Source organism: Hippocampus zosterae, chromosome 2 (assembly GCF_025434085.1).
Source record: "Hippocampus zosterae strain Florida chromosome 2, ASM2543408v3, whole genome shotgun sequence".
NCBI lineage: Eukaryota > Metazoa > Chordata > Actinopteri > Syngnathiformes > Syngnathidae > Hippocampus > Hippocampus zosterae.
Genome location: NC_067452.1, coordinates 9,718,630 through 9,741,335, shown reverse-complemented (window position 1 = coordinate 9,741,335; position 22,706 = coordinate 9,718,630). Strand labels below are relative to the sequence as shown.

General features: G+C 46.1%; 1 protein-coding gene across 5 annotated transcripts in view; it reads right to left on the bottom strand.

Annotated features, from left to right (window-relative positions):
• LOC127595015 (synaptotagmin-2-like) overlaps positions 1-22,706 on the bottom strand; it is a 76,254-nt gene that overhangs the window by 33,057 nt on the left and 20,491 nt on the right. For 3 of the 5 annotated variants that reach the window (XM_052056736.1, XM_052056738.1, XM_052056766.1), the window contains one exon: positions 8,381-8,446. The exons of the other annotated variants lie outside the window; for them this stretch is intronic. The gene's annotated coding sequence lies outside the window, so the exon portion shown is untranslated. The remainder of the gene's footprint in view (positions 1-8,380; positions 8,447-22,706) is intronic. 5 annotated transcript variants of the gene reach the window in all.

Here is a 22,706-nt window from a genome sequence, read left to right as displayed (position 1 = left end):
TGTGATATTAAAATTGGTTTGATGAAATGAAACCTATGCATGTGATAAATATGCAAAGAACACAGAATTCAAGAAGGGTGCAAATACCTTTTCACGGCAGTGTATACCTTTTGTGTACATCGAAAAAGTATTTGAATTCACTTTGTGAAAAATGGGAGCAAAAACAATCGTGCAGAATGTCCCTTTTTTTCGGAATGATAGCTAGTAAATCGATTGTTTGAGTTTGTGTACTTGCCTGTACATAGCAAAATATTTTACACTTTTCTAGCCTGAACACTAGTAGGTAGGTCTGTGCAGGAAAGATGTTATTGATCCAAGCAACATCCAGGGCATGCTGAGTAAACCCAAGTGGATTTGCAGCAGGCCATTTCCCGGGGAGACATAACCCTAACTCATCGACTGACAGTAATACTGTTCTGGTATGTCATGACCACTATGAAGATTCTCACTATAGATCTGTATCTGCGACAGGAAGCAAATAATCTTATAATCACGAGTGTAATCTTATTGTGTGAGCAGTAAGAGAAACACACGGTGAAATAAGCCTCCAAAGGTTCAGCGCAAGATAGAGTACATATTTTATACAGCATATTTGTCGCAAAGACGAATCACGTGGAACTCACATTAAATGGGAGCTACTGTAATGCCTTGACATTTGCCGCTGTCCCAAACATTACATGCAATATCATATGCTTCACCCGTGATGTGTTCTTACAGGCCGAAAGGGTGCTCGTGTCGCATAAACCTTCAAAACCGAAATTGAAAATAGAATAGAGTGGGAGGACTGGCAGGGCAAATAGATTATTTGCGTTGTGATAAAATGCACGGAGCAGACATGCGCAGACGGACGGAGGAGTGAATCTACTGTTATCGACTCAACTTTCAAGACTGATTCTGCAAACATGAAGCAACGGAGCATTGTTGCAGCTGCAAATCTTCTGCGAATGCTATCCTTGGCTATGTGAGCCAGATATCAAGAGTGGATTAGATGTGGCTCTCTGCATGTGCTGGTGCTAAAGATGCGAGAAGGTGCAACAATGCAGTACTTTGTTTGGTTGTGATGGCCCATTTTTTTATGTGGCATAGTGACTGGAAAACCTCTCTGCTACGAAATTTTGTTTCCACAATGTACTTCCTCACTGTAGGTATGCTTAGTATGGAAACAGAAATCTACCCAGAACTGAATGATGTGTGCTACGACTGAAACAGAAAATAAAGGCAAACACTCTCCGAAGCACAGACCGATGTGTACAACTTCATGTAAAATTGTAATCATTTCGATCCAATATTTTGTTGTCTTCATTTCAACACGTGCTGTCATTGGTTTCATAGCCGCCAGTCGTTTGTGGGCCGTCCCATCGAATTACACCTTCTGGGTTGCCATGCAAACACATTTGCCCAAGGCCTTCAGAAATCCTGTGTGCTACTATTGACCACACAAACACACACACACACACACACACACACACACACCGCTAAAATGACAAGTTCTTTTTTTTAACCAATCAGATTTCAGATTCATCACTTTAATGTTTTCATTTTTAAGTCCTCGGATTTGGTCAGTCTCACGGTAATCCGGTTTTCTCCCACATTCCAAAACCGTGTGTGGCAGGCTGATTGGAACACTCTAAATTTTCCCTCGGTGTGAGTGGCAGTGCGTATGGTTGTTTGTCTATGTGTGCCCTGTGATTGGCTGGCAACTGGTTCAGGGTGTCCCTCACCTACTGCCCGAAGACAGCTGGGGTAGGCTCCAGCCCGCACGCTATGTAGTCTGCTACGTGCACGCCTGTGATTGAGTCATTTGAATATGCCCACCAAAGATTGATTTCCAGGGGAGGACAATGTTGGACATGATTGAAATTCATTTTTAAGGCTCACTTGTCAAGAAAAAAAATGAACATTTGACCATCACCATTTCTGACTGACTTGTTTCAACCTGGAAAAGGAGATATGCACATACAGATACAGCACATACCGTAATTTATTTAAATGGCTTATATTTTTCTCATGTTTTTGGATAAATGTCGATTGTGAAATGCTCTATTGCAGTGCCCAGGTCTGGAGTTGATATGTCGGATGAAGCCCCCTCGCTGACCATCTTTAAAACTCGTATCTGTATTCTATGGCGTTTGACACGGCATGACTCAGACTTGATCTTAGTCTTACTGTTTGGTGCTTTCTATCACTCTATTTATCTGTCATATTGCATGTTTCTACCTTATTATATGACCTGATAGTGTTGGATTAGGTCACTTAAGGCTCAAGTCCAAAACTCACTGCCTTTCACTGTTCCTAAGATTAGTGTTTACTTCTTTACTTTTTCATCTGGTCCTCCTTTCTTGAAAGTGACATTCATTCTTTGTCTGTAATGAAATACATTTTAGCCTAACTTTCCATCCATCCATCCATCCATCATCTACCGCTTATCCGGGGCCGGGTCGCGGGGGCAACAGCTTTAGCAGGGAAGCCCAGACTTCCCTCTCCCTAGCTACTTCTTCCTGCTCTCCCCGGGGGATCCCGAGTCGTTCCCAGGCAAGCTGGGTGACATAGTCTCTCCAGCGTGTCCTGGGTCTTCCTCGGGGTCTACTCCCGGTGGGACATGACCGGAACACCTCACCGGGGAGGCGCTCAGGAGGCATCCGAATCAGATGCCAAAGCCACCTCATCTGGCTCCTCTCGATGTGGAGGAGAAGCGGCTCGACTCTGAGCCCCTCCCGGGTGACTGAGCTTCTCACCTTATCTCTAAGGGAGAGCCCGGACACCCTGCGGAGAAAACTCATTTCAGCCGCTTGTATCCGGGATCTCGTTCTTTCGGTCACGACCCATAGCTCGTGACCATAGGTGAGGGTTGGGACGTAGATCGACCGGTAAATTGAGAGCTTCGCCCTTTGGCTCAGCTCCTTCTTCACCACGACAGACCGATACAACGTCCGCATCACAGCAGATGCTGCACCGATCCGCCTGTCGATCTCCCGCTCCCTCCTACCCCCACTCGTGAACAAAACCCCAAGATACTTGAACTCCTCCACTTGGGGTAAGATCTCCTCTCCGACCCGGAGGGGGCACTCCACCCTTTTCCGACTGAGGACCATGGTTTCAGATTTGGAGGTGCTGATTTTCATCCCAACCGCTTCACACTCGGCTGCGAAACCCTCCAGTGAGAGTTGGAGAGCCCCGTTTGAAGGAGCCAACAGCACCACATCATCTGCAAAAAGCAGGGATGTAATACTGAGGCCCCCAAAACGGACCCCCTCAACGCTTCGGCTGCGCTTAGAAATTCTGTCCATAAAGGTTATGAACAGAATCGGCGACAAAGGGCAGCCTTGGCGGAGTCCTACCCCCACTGGAAACGATTCCGACTTACTGCCGGCAATGCGAACCAAACTCTGACATTGGTGGTATAGTGACCGAACAGCCCGTATCAGGGGGTTCGGTTCCCCATACCCACGAAGCACGCCCCACAGAACTCCCCGAGGGACACGGTCAAACGCCTTCTCCAAGTCCACAAAACACATGTAGACTGGTTGGGCGAATTCCCACATACCCTCAAGGACCCTGCTAAGGGTGTGGAGCTGGTCCACTGTTCCACGGCCGGGACGAAAACCACACTGCTCCTCCTCAATCTGAGGCTCGACTTCCTGACGGACCCTCCTCTCCAGCACCCCTGAATAGACCTTACCAGGGAGGCTGAGGAGTGTGATCCCTCTGTAGTTGGAACACACCCTCCGGTCCCCCTTTTTAAAAAGAGGGACTACCACCCCGGTCTGCCAATCCAGAGGCACTCTCCCTGTTGACCACGCGATGTTGCAGAGGCGTGTCAACCAGGACAGCCCCACAACATCCAGAGCCTTGAAGAACTCCGGGCGGATCTCATCCACCCCTGGGGCCTTGCCACCGAGGAGCTTTTTAACCACATCGGTGACTTCAACCACAGAGATAGGAGAGCCCACCTCAGAGTCCCCAGGCTCTGCTTCCTCCAAGGAAGGCGTGTTGGTGGAGTTGAGGAGGTCTTCGAAGTACTCTGCCCACCGGTTCACAACGTCCCGAGTCGAACTCAGCAGCGCCCCATCCCCACTGTACACAGTGTTAGTGGTGCACTGCTTCCCCCTCCTGAGACGTCGGATGGTGGACCAGAATTTCCTCGAAGCCGTCCGGAAGTCGGCTTCCATGGCCTCACCGAACTCTTCCCACGCTCGGGTTTTTGCCTCACACACCAGCTCGGGCTCCTTCCCTGCCAGAGAGGTGACATTCCATGTCCCAAGAGCTAGCTTCTGCAGCCGAGGATCGGACCGCCAGGGTCCCCGCCTTTGGCTGCCGCCCAGCTCACATTGCACCCGACCCCTTTGGCCCCTCTCATGGGTGGTGAGCCCATGGGAAAGCCTAACTTTCATGATTTTAAATTATGTTCACAAACCGGACGTGGGCATGATAGGAATACTAATACTAATGCTAATACTACTACTAATAATAAATCTTTATTTAACTGGGACAATGCCATCATACATACCTGTAGCTTGCTGCTGATGTGATGCATATAGAGGTTATAGCTAATGCTAATTCTCAACTCCAATCCCGGTCGGGCTCTTCAATCCAGACTGACGGAAGGTCCGTGAGTCTGTCACGGAAAGATGCCCATTTTGCTGACGATTGACGAATGACGAGAAACTAAAATGAAAAACGGACTAAGCACTGACAGAAGTGGGTCTTCATCTGTCAGTGCAATCTTCAACGAATCAAGTACCGACGGACCTCCTTCAAAAGCAGAATTGCATTTGTTCGAGTCTAAAATTGTAATTGTATGAATTTGTATATAAACCTTTATGGTTGTGCAACTATAAGTCTTGGTGTCATTATTTTAAGACAGTCTTGATGGGTTTGTGTGCGGGGATGAATTATATATGAGCAGGGCTGCTTCCATTGACTCTAGTAGTATAAAGAAATGCTTTGCGCTTCCTGTACTGTGGGTGATGGGATGCACCAAAGAGCTGAAATCAGCCAATGAACCAAGAAGAAGAAGGAGAAGCAGACGACAAGCGTTTAAAGACACAAGTAGATGTGCAAGCCACTTGGAATGAATTTTACCCTTGGCCACAATGCGAAGCTGGATTGTGGTTATGGTAAGCCAACTTACCGTAAATTAAAACATTTGGGTGTTTCAGAATTTCAAACAGCTGCAGGCATCTACAAGTTCAAAAGATTGGCAAATAATTGTATGTGAAATGCATGTGAGTTTTGTCTGTGTTTGGGTAGCCACTGTATGATGTGGATACACTGATAGATATTGCACTACATTTACCATTTTAATCGCAAATAACTAAGATTTTTTATGTCTGGTGGACTATGACATGGTTTTTGGGTGGAGGGGTGAAGAGACTGACTGGAGGACCGGTGGAATTTAGCGACGGCAGCGGATGATAGAAGCGTGGTTAAAATAATATGATTGACTGACCGACTGCCGATTACAGTTTGGTTCTGCTTGAAAAAATGTTCGACTGACGATGATGGACTGGCAAAGTCTAGTAAAATGTCCACCTCTGCTTTTTTCAATTATTCAATTACCCATTGTGATTTTTTAAGGTGGGTGGGGGTGGGGGGAGTCGTTCAAAATTCTAGCAACCCAAAGATGCAATACTACTGTCCAGTGGTACCTTGACCTACACGTTTAATCGGTTATGTGATCAAGCCCATCACTTTTTTTTATATTTCCAATCAATATTCCTGATTAAAATGATGTGAAATTAATTGGTTTCAAGCCCACAAACAACAACACAATTTTTTTTCCGACTATGTGTTTTTAATGAAGAAAAGTCTGCATTGTATAACAATGTTGGGACTTGCAGCAACAACAGCTGTCGTGTTGTATTCGTGCCTTTAAGGAGGGTGGCCTACTGAGTGATGTGCTGTTATGCTTCATGTGAACTCTTGGATGGAAGTTTTGACCTACTATAGCGCTTTGCTAGTTTTCACATTTTGTATTTGTGCCTTTGATATTTTGGACTGTTCAATAAACGTCTGAAAGTGCATCTATGACTATTTCCCCACTTTTTTTTTTTTTTTACCTCACTTGAGCAGGAGTGTATTATAGCCGGCCCATCCCTAAAATTTGGCTCATTAAAAGAAAAAAAAAACATTTCAACCAAGCAACGCCTCATAACTTGAAAAGCTCCTAAATTGGAGTACTGGTATGTCATTTAAATTCAGTATTTCATTTAAATTCTGACATAGTACCTTGTCCCAACCTGCAGAAGAGGTTGAATGAATTACGCACCTCTCCAGTATAGACAGAAACAGGTCCCAAATCTCTAATGTGCTTAATATTCAAACCAAGAGTACCCTAAGGCATGTAAACTCATTCACTGGAAGAAGCCATGATCACTGTAAACATGAAGAAAAAGGCACAGTGGGCTGAAATATGGTGATCGACTATCGTAGTCGTGCTAATATAAGAGCCGAGTCCATCCTTCCTGGCACGGTGGCTGACTGCGGGGGTTTATTGGTTTGTACTTGCCCAATTCCATCACTCATGTAAATGACTTTGATTCATCGTCCGAGTGCTCAAATGTGCAGGTGATGCAGGCAACACGCACAGAAAAAGCCAATTGTACAGCAAATATGACTTGTTCACACTGCTGCTGTATCTCCATCATCCCTGTGCCTCTCATGTTCACTACCAACTGCTGCCAGGGATGGACTGAAACGAAAAAATCGGCCCTGGCGCTTTTGGTTGAGAGCAGCCCGTCATTTGTATGTGTTACCTGAAAGACAGTATTTTTCGATGATGCTGGCACTGGCTGGTTGGACTTGACAGTTCTAGTTACATTTTATAAAGTGATCAATTAAAACTCTTGAGCAATGGCGATTGATTATTTAGTAATGTTAATTGATTGCCATTGCTGATGTCAGGTAAGAGAAACTTGCTGATGTTATGGAAGGGAAACCAGTTAACGTTAAAATCATAGCCTCAGAGTCCCCGCCTCACTCAAATCTTACAAATCTGCTAACACTTTCCCACTCACTCACCCATTGTCTGTGGGTGTTCTTCTACCTGCCCGCTGCTGCCTCAAGCCTTCGGCTGTCCAACTGGCAGTTGCTGCAGGTAGAGCCTCGCCGTCACAACGGTGGCGGCAGCAGCAGTCCATCTTGCGAATGTATCTGTGATTTTTGCTCATTTTGCAGCATCTCAAATAAGATTCTTCAAATTTTTTGCACTCTTTTTCAATTTTGGCTTGTCTTTTACAACATACTGTACATTTGACATACTGATTTGTTCAGTGTACCATTTATGCTGGAGATGAGCCAGTGGGTCACCCGGGAAGAAGCTGAACAGGTTTCGTCGGCTACGATACTATATGTTGACTGGTTCAGTGGACTGTCTACACTGTAAAGGTATTAATGTGTCAGGCTCTCTAAATTCTGGGCTGGTATCTTGGGAATAAAAGAAAGAAGAACAAAAATAAATCAATAGCACCACATTGGTCCAAAAAGATGGCAGCCAAGCGGGCATTTGCCTGCGGTGCCTGATAGCCAGTCCAGCCCTGACTGCTGCTTCTGCCACATGGAACATTTTTTCCCCGAAAGGAAGTCTTGATTAGTATCCCAACATTGTTGTCAAATTATTACATTGGTTTTAGAAAGTACAAAGAAGTACACTTCAGATTTGATTTGGGTATAAAAATGGATCGTCATAAGCAGATAACCTCATAAAAAACATGGTAAAACTGTTTTATAAATTTGTTTAGGGCACACTTTCTCCGTGGTGTGTATGACAACAGCAGATTGGGAAATTAGATTGCATCTGTGCATAGGAAGAGGGAGTATGGGAAGAGGGTCAAATGCTGTCATGGGAGACCACAGCTCACTTCCGTCTGTGAGTCAGCCCTGTACACTCAAGGGCATCGCAAATGAATCTGTTGGATGTATAAATAGATACTTCGCAAGAAAAGAATGTCGAGAGAGGGGGAAAAAAGTCAATAGAATCCCTTTTTATTGAGGCACCTTCAGTGTGTTACCATGATGTATGTTTGTTGAAAAGAAAACACACAACCATGGTGAGTGAGCCACCCGGGCCATGCTTTTAGTGGACATTCAGTGAAGCCAGAAAGGCGGGCCAGGTCTCCGCAATGACCAAGATGAATGATATCCTTTCCGCAGAGGATGGAGGCTTGTAACAATGTGCAGTGATGTGTGCCCTCATAAAGAGGGCGGTCACAGCAATGACACTGGACTTTAATGATGAAGTAGAGAATATCCCGTTCCTCCCCCAACAATACTTCTCTCGCAACCTTTAAATTCGCATGCCTCACAGTGTTGTCAAAGAGTGTGCCACATCGAGGTTCCATGCGGTTGGGCACACAAGGATCTGTGCTAGTGGGACACTTACAGCCAAATGTTGAATCTTGAAGGAGTAGCTGGAGGTCACAGTGGAAAAAGCTGCCAGTCTGATATCCTGCAAAGGAAAGACTGTGTGAACTCAAACCAGCACATTCACATTGAATTAAAACAAGCAGTTTTATGTTAAAATTTACATATAGTACACACATGCATAGATATCACTCAAATGTATTTTAATTTACTGCTAAAGTAATCCAAATGTCCCAAAAAACCAAACAAAAAAAACGGGAGCTAAATATTGGTTGCTGCTCTGTCACCCTTGAAAAAACCAAAGCCATGAATCACAAAGCTACAAGGGCAAATAAGTTAGTGGTGACTGCCATCAATTCCAGTGCTTCTCCGCAGTAAGTCAATTGATTTCATGTTAATGCAATCTTATTGACTTCAGTAGACCTCGCATATCCACGATTTGGCATTTGCAAATTCACTTTTCACACAATTTGCTTGAACACATTGCATTCTTCTCGGACGATAAAAAGTGGTAAAGCGCTGGTCGATCAATAGCCTCTAATTCAGTGTTTTTCAAACTTTTTTGAGCCAAGGCACACTTCTTTCATTGAAAAAAATCTCGCGGCACACCACTAGCTGAAAATGTAAACACCGCCCCCCCCCCGCTTATTTTAACAATTAACGTGTTTTATTGTTACTCTAACCGTTTTTAACATTGAAGAATGACGTTATAACAGTTTGAATTGGAAATGAATACAAAGAAAACTGTATTTTATCATCTTTCATATTTATTGTTTCACCGTCCTGCATTCATGTGTCACAAATTCGCTTGTCTCTCGTCGAAATACAAGGCAATTGGCTAGCTGTTGCTGCTTCCTGCGGTATGGGAGGGTACTACATGATTACTTTCTGGGCGAAAGACCGCACAGGAGACACAATAAACGGTTACTGCAGGTTATAATAACACCCCCAAAAAAACATCTCACTCATTTTTCGCCAAAAGAACACATACACACACACACACACCCACACACACACACACACACACACACACATTACCTGCACTCGCTGCTCAGCGCCCAACTCACTCATCCAATCACAAAGCTAACAGCGGCAGGTCGATTTATAATTGGATGTGGGCGACAGTCAGAGAAGAGGGAAGATGGTGGCACCCATATCTGCTACAGAGTTGTTTTGCTTCCAAATCAGCGGAATCCGAAAAAATTGCTGCACGGGAACATCGTTTAACATATCTACAACTGCAAAGTTGTATTGTCACTGCACGGTCCCAGCAGCCTTTACAGCGCTAACCATTTCACACAACTTCAGACTGCTACGCTAGTAGGACCACTGATTAGCGCGTCGGACTCTCGGTGCAGAGATCATAATTCAATACCGGCTGTGGCCTCCCTGTGTGGAGTTTGCATGTTCTCCCCGTGCCTGCGTGGGTTTTCTCCAGGTACTCTGGTTTTCTCCCACATTCCAAAAACATGCATGGCAGGCTGATTGAACACTCTAAATTGTCCCTAGATGTGACTGTGAATGGTTGTATGTCAGTGTTTGCCCTGCGATTGGCTGGCAACCAGTTCAGGGTGTTACCTGCCTACTGCCCGAAGACGGCTGCGATAGGCTCCAGCACGACCGTTGTGAGGATAAGCGGATCAGAAAATCGATGCATGGATGGATACTTCAACTCGAGGTGATATGCGCTCTTCCTTCAGGATTACAAGGAAGAATCTCCCCAAAATGTTGCATCGAAAAGAAAGTGTTAACATGAATGACAGAGGGAGGCATTTGCTGTATCTTGTAAACATCGTGTACGGTATTTTAAACCGCATGAGTGTGAGTTTTGTTCATATTTCATCAAGTGTAGCTCACCAGACCACTATATCACACGTCATGTCTTGTAAGATGCCAAGAACATGATGTCAAATCTACAGTGTTCTTAAATGTGATCGCTTGTAGCTGTTGGCTGCCGGGAGAGGAAATAATGTTTTATGATGAGCCCCATTCAACTGTTCCTCTGCAGAACCTATTTTTTATGTCGGTAAACCGTCAATTTCATGACTCACTGGGCTTAATTGCTTCATTGTAATTGTCACTTGAAATACATCCAAGGCGGTAGATAAGTAAGTTCAATTTGTGCATGCCAAGACAAAGCATCCGTTTGCACGATTGAAAACAACCAACCGCCTGAAAAATGTTTATCTGTTTCATCTGCTGTGTTTCTTTGTCTGATACCAAAGGCTGTCACAGACAAGTGCAAATGCAGTGCTCCCAAAAACAAAAAAACAACTGCGGGAAAGCATTGAAATACGGTAAACTGAAAAAAATGTTTCACTGATATCTTTTTTTCAGTAGACGTATCGTCTAATTAGAAAATATACTTGGTTTCGGATGATTTTATTTTGTGCGGCCACTTGACAAAATAAAATGGAATAGATTCAACCCCCATTTCTTTCAGCGTAGGCCTATAGCATACACTGCAGCTATGACAGAAAAAAGAAGGTGGGGCTGACAAAACCAGGTGAAGTCAATTATGACATCATGAAAATCAGACCAAACCTACCAACTGCTGTAATACTGTCATGTCATGTTCCGCTCTGCTTAGTTTTGGGTTTGTTTTCAGCACCAGCTGAAGTGTTGTAAGTGACCCTTTAGCACCTGTGTCTCGTCTCCCAATCAAACTCCAGGGCTGACAAGTCTTCAGTTCGTGGCGGATTATTGAGCTTGTTTGTTGTTCATGCTCAAGGGCTATTTTTTGACCTCATGTTCTTGCTCATAGTTGCTTTTTTTCACCTCAATAGATTTTGTTTTTTGTAAGTACAGTACCAGTATATTGTCACGTCATCTTTTACTAGTTTTACTTTTGTGTGTCTGGACTGTCGTCATTTCGTTTTGCGGGTTTTCTGTTCTTAACTTTACATTGCCCCCTCCGTGAGTCGTCACCTTACCGTGGCGGAGGGGTTTGTGTGTCCCAATGATCCTAGAAGCTAAATTGTCTGGGGCTTTATGCCCCTGGCAGGGTCACCCATGGCAAACAGGTTCTAGGTGAGGGGCCAGACAAAGCACGGCTCAAAGACCCCAATGATGAATACAATAAATGGATCTAGGTTTCCCTTGCCCGGACGCGGGTCACCGGGGCCCCCCTCTGGAGCCAGGCCTGGAGGTGGGGCTCGTTGGCAAGCGCCTGGTGGCCGGGCCTACACCCATGGGGCCCGGCCGGGCACAGCCCGAAGAGGCAATGTGGGTCCCCCTTCCCATGGGCTCACCACCCATGAGAGGGGCCAAAGGGGTCGGGTGCAATGTGAGCTGGGCGGCAGCCAAAGGCGGGGACCCTGGCGGTCCGATCCTCGGCTGCAGAAGCTAGCTCTTGGGACATGGAATGTCACCTCTCTGGCAGGGAAGGAGCCCGAGCTGGTGTGTGAGGCAGAGAATTTCCGACTGGATATAGTCGGACTTGCCTCCACACACAGCCTGGGTTCTGGTATCAGTTCTCTCGAGAGGGGTTGGACTCTCTTCCACTCTGGAGTTGCTCACGGTGAGAGGCGCAGAGCAGGTGTGGGCATACTCATTGCCCCCCGGCTCAGTGCCTGTACATTGGGGTTCACACCGGTAGACGAGAGGGTTGCCTCCCTCCGCCTTCGGGTGGGTGGACGGGTCCTGACTGTTGTTTGTGCATATGCACCAAACAGCAGCTCAGCATACCCACCCTTTTTGGAGTCCTTGAAGGGTGTGTTGGAGAGTACTCCTGCTGGGGACTCCCTTGTACTGCTGGGGGACTTCAATGCTCACGTGGGCAATGACAGTGAGACCTGGAGGGGCGTGATTGGGAGGAACGGCCCCCCGATCAGAACCCGACTGGTGTTTTGTTATTGGACTTCTGTGCTCGTCACGGATTGTCCATAACGAACACCTTGTTCAAACATAAGGGTGTCCATATGTGCACTTGGCACCAGGACACCCTAGGCCGCAGTTCGATGATCGACTTTGTAGTTGTATCATCGGATTTGCGGCCGCATGTTCTGGACACTTGGGTGAAGAGAGGGGCGGAGCTGTCAACTGATCACCACCTGGTGGTGAGTAGGCTCCGATGGTGGGGGAAGATGCCGGTCCGTCCTGGCAGACCCAAACGTATAGTGAGGGTTTGTTGGGAACGTCTGGCAGAATCCCCTCTCAGAAGGAGTTTCAACTCCCACCTCCGACAGAGCTTTTCCCATGTTCCGGGGGAGACGGGGGACATTGAGCCAGAGTGGACCATGTTCCGTGCCTCTATTGTTGAGGCGGCCAATCTGAGTTGTGGCCGTAAGGTGGTTGGTGCCTGTTGTGGCGGCAACCCCCGTACTCGCTGGTGGACACCAGCAGTAAGGGATGCCGTCAAGCTGAAGAAGGAGTCCTATCGAGCCTTTATGGCCTGTGGGACCCCAGAGGCAGCTGACGGGTATCGACTGGCCAAGCGGACCGCGGCTTCGGTGGTCGCCGAGGCAAAAACCCGAGCGTGGGAAGAGTTCGGTGAGGCCATGGAAGCCGACTTCCGGACGGCTTCGAGGAAATTCTGGTCCACCATCCGACGTCTCAGGAGGGGGAAGCAGTGCACCACTAACACTGTGTACAGTGGGGATGGGGCGCTGCTGACTTCGACTCGGGACGTTGTGAACCGGTGGGCAGAGTACTTCGAAGACCTCCTCAACTCCACCAACACGCCTTCCTTGGAGGAAGCAGAGCCTGGGGACTCTGAGGTGGGCTCTCCTATCTCTGTGGTTGAAGTCACCGATGTGGTTAAAAAGCTCCTCGGTGGCAAGGCCCCAGGGGTGGATGAGATCCGCCCGGAGTTCTTCAAGGCTCTGGATGTTGTGGGGCTGTCCTGGTTGACACGCCTCTGCAACCTCGCGTGGTCAACAGGGAGAGTGCCTATTCAGGAGTACTGGAGAGGAGGGTCCGTCAGGAAGTCGAGCCTCAGATTGAGGAGGAGCAGTGTGGTTTTCGTCCCGGCCGTGGAACAGTGGACCAGCTCTACACCCTTAGCAGGGTCCTTGAGGGTATGTGGGAATTCGCCCAACCAGTCTACATGTGTTTTGTGCACTTGGAGAAGGCGTTTGACCGTGTCCCTCTGGGAGTTCTGTGGGGGGTGCTTGGTGGGTATGGGGTACCGAACCCCCTGATACGGGCTGTTCGGTCACTATACCACCGATGTCAGAGTTTGGTTCGCATTGCCGGCAGTAAGTCGGAATCGTTTTCAGTGGGGGTAGGACTCCGCCAAGGCTGCCCTTTGTCGCCGATTCTGTTCATAACTTTTATGGACAGAATTTCTAGGCGCAGCCGAAGCGTTGAGGGGGTCCGTTTTGGGGTCCTCAGTATTGCATCCCTGCTTTTTGCAGATGATGTGGTGCTGTTGGCTCCTTCAAACGGGGCTCTCCAACTCTCACTGGAGCGTTTCGCAGCCGAGTGTGAAGCGGTTGGGATGAAAATCAGCACCTCCAAATCTGAAACCATGGTCCTCAGTCGGAAAAGGGTGGAGTGCCCCCTTCGGGTCGGGGAGGAGATCTTGCCCCAAGTGGAGGAGTTCAAGTATCTTGGGGTCTTGTTCACGAGTGGGGGCAGGAGGGAGCGGGAGATCGACAGGCGGATCGGTGCAGCGTCTGCTGTGATGCGGACGTTGTATCGGTCTGTCGTGGTGAAGAAAGAGCTGAGCCAAAGGGCGAAGCTCTCAATTTACCGGTCGATCTACGTCCCAACCCTCATCTATGGTCATGAGCAATGGGTCGTGACCGAAAGAACGAGATCCCGGATACAAGCGGCCGAAATGAGTTTTCTCCGCAGGGTGTCCGGGCTCTCCCTTAGAGATAAGGTGAGAAGCTCGGTCATCCGGGAGGGGCTGAGTCGAGCCGCTTCTCCTCCAGATCGAGAGGAGCCAGATGAGGTGGCTTGGGCATCTGATTCGGATGCCTCCTGAGCGCCTCCCTGGGGAGGTGTTCCGGGCATGTCCCACCGGGAGGAGACCCCGAGGAAGACCCAGGACACGCTGGAGAGACTATGTCACCCAGCTGGCCTGGGAACGTCTCGGGATCCCCCGGGGAGAGCTGGAAGAAGTAGCTAGGGAGAGGGAAGTCTGGGCTTCCCTGCTAAAGCTGTTGCCCCCGCGACCCGGCCCCGGATAAGCGGTAGATGATGGATGGATGGATGGAACTTTACATTGCCGTTTGCAGGCGCTTTATGTTCTCATTTGGTTTTTCTTGCCTTTTGTCGCTGATAATTTCTGTTTATACTTTGTTGGTCTTTGGCTTTTCTTGAAATATTTTTGTCGCCATTTTATCTGAGTCTGCCTTTTTTGCATCCACTGTCCTTGTCAAAAACGAAATGAGAAACGAAATGAGTAATGGATGGTCTGAAGCGGAATTATTGTGTGTGTGTGAGAGAGAGAGAGAGAGAGAGAGAGAGAGAGAGAGAGAGAGAGAGAGAGAGAGAGCGAGAACAATGTAAGATGGAGGCAAATTAGCTTCTGGAAGAATTGCAGCTTCATGATAACTTCACTGTGATCACCGGGGGTTGTGGGGAGAAAAAAACTACACAACAATCTATTTATAGAGTATGAGCGCGATAGAGAGAAGCAGGCAGGGGCATTGTCATTTGATATTGCGGCATCTTTTTCTGATAGTGGACACAAGTCGCAATAGTCTGCGAGTAGATAAAATGACAGTAGAAACAAAAGGTAATGATCCTCAGGGGATCCTGCTGAGGCTGACATCGGTTCCAATGGACTGTTTTTTTTCCGTAGAGGTTATGGAAAACATACAGACTTTTGACAGGTGTGGCTCCAGCATGTGACATACCCACAGTTGTTTGCATCCATCTGGGCATCAGTTGTGACAGCTTTACATTGCAACACTCTTAAAATGAGAATGAGTGCTTTTTTTTCAATCAAAATGTAAAACAAAAAAAATAATAAACAGATTTCAAACAAGATTGTTTGTCTCCAAGTGAAACAACCACGAACAAAACACGACCGATTTTGTATTTGTCACTTACTTTACAAAATGAAGAAGACACAAACATCTCGCAAATCACCGATGAGGACAAATGTAAGGTCAAAAGCATGCCTTGGAAGATCGTAAATTGGCTTCATGACAGGCTCTGATTTGGTGATTCTGAGATACAATCAGGTGAAATGGAATTGCTCGGTTTGCATAATTGGATCGTTCCCCTACCTATTTGCGGTACCAAGGGCCTGAGCAATTTACTGGAGAAACCAAATGAAATTTAATGAAGGCTCTTCATCGCCATTACGAGTCCTTGTGTGAACCACTCCAAATGAACACTGCTGAGCTAAAACGCAAGGTCAGGACAGGTAGGTGTAAAACAACTCATCCACGTATAAAATCCTTGTTGATTAATTATCAAAGGGTGTCTGGTCGAGAAGATGTCATGTCATTTTCCAATAATCCAACACAAAATCAGCCCCCTAATCGTTGGTGGTTTGCAGGTCAGCTGGTGATAAATGTGTACATTTTTATTTCAGATATCAGCGATGGGCAGCTCAGCCATTGCATTGGCAATGCCAGATCAAATGCCCACAACCACCGGGCCATGGACTGAGAGCAGCCCGTGAGTCATTAGGCACCGGGTCGCACAGAGTGACTGAACATAAACAAATTATTGGTTATCGGAATCTGAAAACTGTTTTATTTTGGAAAAATCTGGTGCACCCGTCTGGTCCTCTGTACAGATGTCAAACCGCTCATCTCAGTCGCATGATATGATACGAAAATATGGAAGCTCATAGGCCAGTAAAAATAAACATCTTTGGAAAGCTTTCTGCGTAAAGGGGAGAAAGCCAAATGATGAGAAAAAACTACTACATCTGTCTTTAAAAAAAGATGGACTGGCTCACTGAAGACGCAGGGTCCCACTAATTACAACGACAGTACTACTCCTACTGGTGAGTTTTATTTTTTTAGTTCTTATTTGTTTCTATGTCAGAGGGTCTGTCATATGATATGATATGATATGATATGATATGATATGATATGATATGATATGATATGATATGATATGATATGATAAGATAACCTTTATTAGTCTCGCAATGGAGAAATTCCCAATTCACTGATGGACCAGCCCTGTTTTGTGCTGCATTAGCACAAATGTCACATGTGACGTTACTGTAGAGTGTTAATCATGATCCCACCCACTATTTCAGTGGTGCACTTCCCATTGTCCCATATTTATTACACTAGCCAAAAGAATGATACTAGTCAGAGGCACAAAAATTACTCTTTAAATTACATTATTTTACTTCTTGGTTCATTCATTACCTAAAGATCCAACTCTCCTTCTGGTGGCAGCTGAAAACATCCATCCATCCATTTTCCGATCTGCTTTATCCTCACAAGGATCGGGGGGTGCTGGAGGCCACCCCAGCAGTAATCGGGCAGCCGGTTGCCAGTCAATTGCAGGGCACACACAGAGACAAACAACCATCCGCGCTCACATTCACACCAAGGGACAATTTCGAGTGTTCAATCAGCCTGCCATGCGTGTTTTTGGAATGTGGGAGGAAACTGGAGTACCCGGAGAAAACCCACAGGGAGAACATGCAAACTCCGCACAGGAAGGCCGGAACCGGGATCGAACCCACAACCTCTGAGCTGTGAGGTCAACGCGCTAACCACTCGCCGACCAGGCCACCAGCTGAAAACAGATGCAGTCAAATATTTGGACAAGAAATGATTAAATATAGATTCTTTTGCAGACTTGAATATTTTAGTTGTAGCCATGGTAAAATGCCTTCCACATTCAATTGAAGACTACAGCTTTATGACTTTTTGAATATGATAAAAAAAGGTGGACATTTTTTGGTCAGCGAGTGCAGCATGTCCACCTCGGGTCATCAAAGGGCCGCTGTCCTGCGCGTTTCATATGTCTCCCTCCTCCAACGGACCTGATTCAAATGATCAGCTCAGCAGCATGTTCAGAGCAGCCTGATAACGGGTGTGATCATCTGAATCAGGCGTGCTGGAGTAGGGAGACCTAAAACAAGCAGGGCAGGGCGTCGGCCGTCGAGGACCCGGTTTGGACACCCCTGACCTACACAATGAACATCTGGATTGCCTGCATGGCTTCTTAAATACGACTTTGGAGTCACAATGGCAGAGCCCCTCCATTCTTCACCAAGATTTCTGTTCCGCTTCTGAGAGCCAGCACTTGAATTACTTGACACCCCCCCCCCACCCGCCGCCAGGACCATGTGTTGTCTTTTTCTCTCTCTCTGGTTGTGTCTGCATCTGTCTCCACGACACGTGGCTCTCCATGACAAGTTTCTCCCACTCAGGCAGGGAAAGGGATTTGTGGGAGGGGCGTCGTGGGGGAGGGGAAAGGAGAGACCACAGAAGATTAGTAGGGCTTGTTGAGTTGAGTCAGGTGCCGTGCATCCTCTGCGGCGTTCCAGATGAGCACAAGGAAATGTGCACGTGTGAGAGTGGGTGCTCCTCAAATGGGAGGGATGTGGCCCAAATTTAATCTCTCTATTGTGACGATGATGGGTTAGAGTGAAAAAAAGGGGACGCGCCTGCTGAAATCCCCCTGGCAGTGCTGCAATGCAGGGGTTTAACATGGAGCCGGGAGGCAGGCGAACACATTTAAGAAGGAGCCCGGTGTGAACACACACAGTTTACAGACATACATCAAGATGGACACTGATTAATACCAATAAAAGACTCTTTGCTCGGCGATGGCTGTTGAAAGTCACTGTCCGGTCGAGTGCGACCTCATGTACAAACAGCAGGCCTAATCGAACCAATACATGATTTTAGCACGGATTGAGATAAAAACCGTAAACAAAGGCACAAAAATGAGAACACATGAAGACCTCGTATTGTTAGCCTGTACAGTCTCCCAGAGTGGCGTGCGTGAACTAAAGAGCATCATAGTAGTTGCCAACATGACAGATTGTTGACTGTGGGAGCCTTTTACAGTCAGCACAAGCCAGCAATTGATGACTCTTCTTTTACACGTTGATACACACAGTACTGGCGCAAGAGATTAAAAAAAAGCGCACTTGTATGACTTTTGCACATAGAGGACTGTGGCTATGGTTCAGTGGAGAGCAGTAACCCATCGACTACTTATTCGGCGTGCATTTCCATGTTTAATGCGATCTTATGATAAAAGCCAGTCCAGTGAAAATGATGCAAAACTTACTGTCAATATTAACTGCTGCTTTCATTAAGAGGCCCCGTATGCTTTAATGTTCCACCTTTACCAGGTCCATCCATCTTTCGCCACGGAGCATAATTACAGTTTATAAAATGCAGAAATATCAACAACAATGTCATCACAACGACAGTAGTCCTTATGTTGCCATTTCACACCCTGCAATATGAGCTTCTTCGGGTTAAGATCATGAGTATATTTTCATCAATATCAGATTCCAGTTGATCCCACGTTGGGGAAGGATAATGACAACTGATTCTTTTTGTTAATTGGTACCCAGTAATTTGATTCCTAGCAGTCGTTTATTTGCTTGCTTGACCATTCTGCTGATCACTTTCGTTAACAAAGCAAATCAGTGATGACAACCCATGCAAGAAGTTTATTTTACACAGCATCAAGGCAGAAGCACTCCAAAGTTGGCTTTATTTAAAATGGAAAGATGATAACGGGGCTACTCGTCCGTTGACTGGGGTCACAATTTTAGTAGGCGGAATTAGAATTGTGCTTAATACATTGTGTGTAAAATAAAAATGTCTAACGTAGGGGAAAAAAATGTTTCTACACTGATGTACCATATGAGACGGGAACAGTGTGTCAGTCGCTTTTCTATTAGGGCCCGACCGATTCATCCGTCGGTCAGTTTTCGCCCTTTTTCAACATAATCGTAATCGTTCATTAGACAATAGTTATATAGTACAAACGTTATCATCAATTGCCAACAAAATGTGAGTCATGCAGAATGATGTCATTTCTCAGTTACATGAAGCGCTGCAAATGCAATTTGCGTCTTTCCTGAGACGATGGTGTGGTTGTCCCAGTTCTCTCGTGACCATCAACACATGAACACTCCGTCGGATTTTGGTGGCCTTAAATGAGACTTTGTATGCGGCCTCAAAACATTTACAGCGCAGCCTCCAAATCACGTGTTGGTCCACAGTACAGTGCAGCCCAATGTCATGCACAGGGCCTGTGCGCTTTTGTGCTGCACGTTAAACAGGCTAACTGGAGTTGGGCATCATTTGAATTTGAACGATTCCGGTTCCTATTTACGATTCCGCTTCCAAACGAGTCTCGTTTCTGATTCTATTCGGGGGGATAGTCAAATAAGTTTGCTTGGTTTAAATTACGGGCAATTATTTTTCTCGCGCCCGTAGCATAGACGAAAATGATTTTTTTGATCTGGCCCTGAACTGTATCACAGTACTGTACTTACTTTCTACACTCGGTGGCAACAAAGGTAAAGGGAAGATGATCTTTGTTCTCATCTCACTTCCTTTTTAGTCAACTAATCGGACATCATACGGTATGGGCACTGCACTCTAGGTAATGTTGAAAAATGACACCAGTCAACACATTTTTACACATTCTTTTTGCCCCGAAAATGCAGGTAAACTTCTCTTGATCATTATGATCATTACATGTGAAATTGCCCTCTGCATCGACCTTGACCTTGCATTCGACCCGTGGGTCGGCCAGGCCACACGGCAGAGACACTGTAGACCAAATAACACAAAACAAGTCACACTTCGGGAACGTTTTTTTTTGGTTTGTTTGTTTGTTTGTTTGTTTTTTTCCCCCGCGTTGTTAGGCACAGTTTGATGACGGACTGCATGCTGCATTGGATTATCTGGGCCAAGTTTTAAAAGCAAGTAGTTTGCAATTGCACCACATAGCCACTGACTGAATGGCGGAACACGGCACTCATATAGTGGGGGCGGACCAACACATGCCAGAAGCTCAAGTGCATCACTCGGCCCCATTTTACCCATGGCCCAGAAATCCAGACAACTGAATTTAACGCTATGGGCTCTATATTCATGCGCAGCACAAGTCTGGCGTAAAGCGTGGTCGAACTGTGCACATGGGCGGGCTACACTAAGTATGAGTATTTTTGCAGCCGCACGCAGCTTGCCGCATTTATGCTGCGGCGGATTAAATGCAAGTTGAGTTATTTATTCGATGCAATTAGATTACATTACAAGTCAATGCAGTACATTTGCTCAAGTTGGAAAATTTAAACCGGAAGACACATATCGCATCGCGACAGCCGATCGGTGCTGAGAAAGAATGAAGGAACAGTGCAGGACAAAATAATCATCTTTGCTTGTAGGCAGCGGGAGCTGTGCTTCCAATATGAGCAAAAAGGAGCGTGCTTGGAGGATAGGGAGTGAAGACTTTGGTATGTATGGTAAGTGTATTTACCTGTTTACAACAATTGAACATGTCCCTAAATAGTAGGGACTATTTTTTCCATTTACATGTCCCTAAATGTAAATGGAAACATTTTCCATTCACAAAGGTTTTACCACAACCACGTCAAGAATTTATTTTTGTCCGAGTATAAGGAGGAGCCCATCTACCGGTAGTTCTCTGTTGTGGTGAGGCAGGTACGTTCAGATTCTGAAACCAAAATCATGCAAGAAACACCAGGCAAAAAGGGACATTTCGTCTTTGTTCTGACGGCATCTTTACAAACGGGTGGTTTGCGCCATTGTGGGTGTGAACACACCCAGCTTGATTTGCAGCAAATGGAAGCAGCTCCTCTCATTACCTTTCAAGTTAGCACACAAAAAAAACACAGTCTTTGATATGGCGGAAGCAGAAACGGTTTTGCCGGAGGCCATGCAGCAGGACGCAGCAGGCAAAGTGCGTTTATGAGAACTGCAAGCAGACCTCCACAGGCGAATGAGATGAAGTAGGCCAGGGCAATCACAGATCACCACTGTGAAGTGGGAACTTGGAGACTGCCTTCCACCACGATATTAAGTGTCCATGTGACACTCCCAGAGCCCCGATAGTTGTGCCCCAGCCAGGAGGGGGATTTTAAAACATCATAAAGATAATGATGCGAACAACAATGATACATTGAATGAATTGATTTCAACAGTGATTCAGAAGGGTTGCTGCACAATTTTGAAGTATTTATGAAGTACGACCATCCATCATGCATGTCCACGGCGCTCCGAATCTGTCTGCCCGTACTTTGATCAAATTCACCAATATTGCGTGACACAATCCATGCCAATGCCTCAACATGGCTCCAGCAGGTGTAACGTTTACTCTACTTTCAGCCACCAAATTGTCGGGTTGTGTCAAAGGAAACGCCAGAAGGTCCAGCATGGCGCAGAGCCATCTGCCAAATTCTCCAACAAGCCGAAGGGGGCTTGAACCGGCACGCGAATCAAGATGCGCCGTTTTTTACGCCCGAGTACACCTGCTTGGTCAATGAATATACTGCACTGTATAGCGCTATCCACCCATTATCCGAGCCGCTTATCCTCACGAAAGTTGCTGGCGTACTGGAGTCTGTCCCAGCTGTCTTCAGGCAATAAGAAGGGCACACCCTGACCTGGCAGCCAATCGCGGGGGAACACGTTGACAAACAACCATCCGTGCACACGCAGGGACAATTTAGAGCATTCCATCAACAAATCGCATATGTTTTTGGAATCTGGGGTTAAACCCTCGCAGGCGCGGAACGCATGCAAAATCCACACAGGAATCAGCCAAAATCGAACCCCAGACCTCTACACTGTGAGTTGGATGTATTCATATATGTCCGTAGCATAGCAATTCTGTCCAAATACTCAACTCATTTTCAGCACTTATCTTCAAATATATTCCATGTGCTTGGGGTGGAAACAAAACACAATGAGGAACTTTCCAGGGACTTGAAGATAAATTATAAATAAATGTATATTCACTGTGTTTTATATTCAGTGTAAATGGAGAGAAAAAAAATTGAGAAATATTGCCATTGTCACATTATTTTAAGGAAATATACTAAATGGCCATATATATTCAAATATGGGTCTAAAATAACCAATATAGGATACACAATTTTGTCCATATCACACAGTACTGTCCTTATCACATCATAAAATGAGAGATATGAAGATTGTTCAACAACTGAAATCATATATCCTTTGTCATATTTTTTTTAACTCCCCCAGAGAATCGACATAAGGAATCAGATGGATAAGCAGTATCGGTGACAGAATCTGAAACATATACACAAAATACACATATATATTTAATTACAATCCCTACACATCAATGTTTGGCTTTACTCTTCATCAAATGATATTGTTAGACATATTTTTTAATGAAAGACATCTGTGAATTCTTCATGGCTGCCACTAATGAATCACATTGTA